This window comes from Chinchilla lanigera, unplaced genomic scaffold (assembly GCF_000276665.1).
Source record: "Chinchilla lanigera isolate Chin_1 unplaced genomic scaffold, ChiLan1.0 scaffold00030, whole genome shotgun sequence".
Lineage (NCBI taxonomy): Eukaryota > Metazoa > Chordata > Mammalia > Rodentia > Chinchillidae > Chinchilla > Chinchilla lanigera.
This window is the reverse complement of record NW_004955431.1, coordinates 21,066,903-21,069,144: the sequence shown is the minus strand read 5'-3', so window position 1 is coordinate 21,069,144 and position 2,242 is coordinate 21,066,903. Positions and strand designations below refer to the sequence as shown.

At 44.6% G+C, this 2,242-nt stretch overlaps 1 protein-coding gene across 4 annotated transcripts in view; it reads left to right on the top strand.

Moving 5' to 3' along the window:
* Positions 1–2,242, top strand: part of Gfra1 (GDNF family receptor alpha 1) — a 211,735-nt gene that overhangs the window by 1,742 nt on the left and 207,751 nt on the right. The window lies entirely within an intron of this gene.

Genomic DNA, 2,242 nt, shown 5'->3' with positions numbered 1-2,242 from the left:
CTCCTGCCTCAGCCTCCAGAGTGCTGGGATTACAGGTGTATGCCACCAGGCCTGGCTCTAAGAATTTTTATATACGTGCCATATTAACTAATTTCATACCAACATTAAACTAGTGCTGTCCATAGAACTTTCCAGGATGATGGAAATGTTCTACATCTATGTTGTCCAGTATGGTAGTTATTAGCCACATGTGGCTATTGATTAGTGGTTCTGAGGAACTACATTTTGCTTGTATTTAATTTCACTGAAGTAGCTACATGGCTAATGACTATTGTATTGGATAACATAGTTACAGCAGCTAGTGGTTTGCAGTTATTATTTTTAAAAACAAATTCTGTTTTTATCATCAGTAAGAAAGAACTTACTAAGGGTTAGTTTGGTGAATGGGTCTGAAATATTCTTGAAGTTATTTTAAAAGAGGCCCCATATCTTACTTCTGGAGAACTTTTAGTCCATCTTTCTTCCACCCTATTAAAATTTGATTTAAAGGATGTCTATGGGATATACAGGGTAACATGGAGTCTTTCCTAAGCCAAAAACTTATGAAATATGTGAATTGTGTTTTAAAGGAGATCTCTGTCATCCAACCATCTTAAGTGGCCAACAGTGATATGCATTACAGTCCATCTACTGAAAACTAGAATTGCACACAATTACCTACATCTGAAAGGAAGACATGCGCTTCCACTTATAAAATAAAACAGTGAAAGAGGGTTTTATGTGTTGCATGCCTGTGATGAAACCCTCTTCTAATAAACTCTTAATTTCTTAAATTCAGTCTTCCTCTCAGCAAAACCACCTTCCCAGATTGTTCTGGCTTGTGTGTGAGAATGTGGGAATAAACTTCTTTAAAGCAAAGAAACTGATTGGAAGACTTCATTACATTTCTGAGTAGTAGTCCACTCTGTGTAAGTTAGACTTACTACTGCTAGAGAAAGAAAAGTAGGCTTTTGGTTTGAACCATCTGTCATGAAAATGTGACATATGTTTGCTTTGTTTACTCAACAGCCAAGTGTAAACTGATACAATGAACTAGAAATCTGCGTCGTGTGTGTGTGTGTGTGTGTGTGTGTGTGTGTGTGTGTGTGTAAGGAAGGGTGTCTGATGAGGGCATCGGTCTTTTCATTCCTGCCTCTGAGGATCATGTGCGCAGCCAAGGGGGTGCGTGCGTTGGTAGGAAGTCTGAGGCACACTGAGGCGCACACTCTCTTGGGCAGCTTCAAACAATGCACAGCACACATGCTGGCAGCCGCCACAGCTGAGAGGAGCGTCGGGGGGATGCGTAGTTGAATGGACAACTATCCACCCCTCCTACTCTTCTCCCTGCCCTTACACCCGGGGCTCAAACTTCAACCAAAGCTCCTGCCCTTTTCAATTAACCCCCCTCGATCAAAATGAAGGTTACTGTTCTGTCCTCCATGGCAGCCCATTGTTTGGTGTGATGGGATTGCAGATTTGACAGCTGGGCTCAGGCAGACGTGATTCAAATTCGGTCTCCCTGAGAGATGAACTTGGACATCAGCAAAGATCTTGAATACAAGCCCTGAGCCTCTGGAAGGCTATCCACCACTGTCAGCCAAAACCGATTTCTCACCCAATACAGACTTGGGTGCCTGGAGCCCTTGGAGTGTGTTATCAAGAGAAGCGTGTGTCCCAGGGGAGCAGGAGGTTCAGCAGCAGGACTGGGAAAAAGCGGTCCCAAAGGTTGGGGTGAAGGGCTTTGTATATGTTCGGCTTTTTTTTTTTTTTTTTTTAATTTACTTGTGAAACAGCAAAGATGGAAGTCACCTTATAAATTCCCCAAAGCCAGGTCTGACCGGGCTTAAATGTAGTGGCTTGTGGGTGTGTGTCTCTGCTTCTGTTTTGCTGTCAAACTAGAGAAGACAGACAGACACTGAGTTTGCACATGAGTGTATGTGTGTGCGTGTCTGCTGGCGTAAATGAACGGGTGGGCACATCCCACGATCACTGCTGGGGGACGGTTGGATCTGAGTGTTCTTCAGCCCGCCAAGTCTTGAGTCACAGTCGCGAGTGTCGTGGGACAAAAACTTTGTGTTCAGAAGGGTCTGGCAGGGGTACACTAAGAAGAAAGAGCCCTTGTGCATTGTACTGTTTCTGTGTGTGTGTGTGTGAGAGAGAGAGAGAGCGAGAGAGCGAGAGAGCGAGAGAGAGCGAGAGAGAGAGGGAGAGAGAGAGAGAGCGAGAGAGAGCGAGAGAGAGAGAGCGAGGGAGAGAGAGCGAG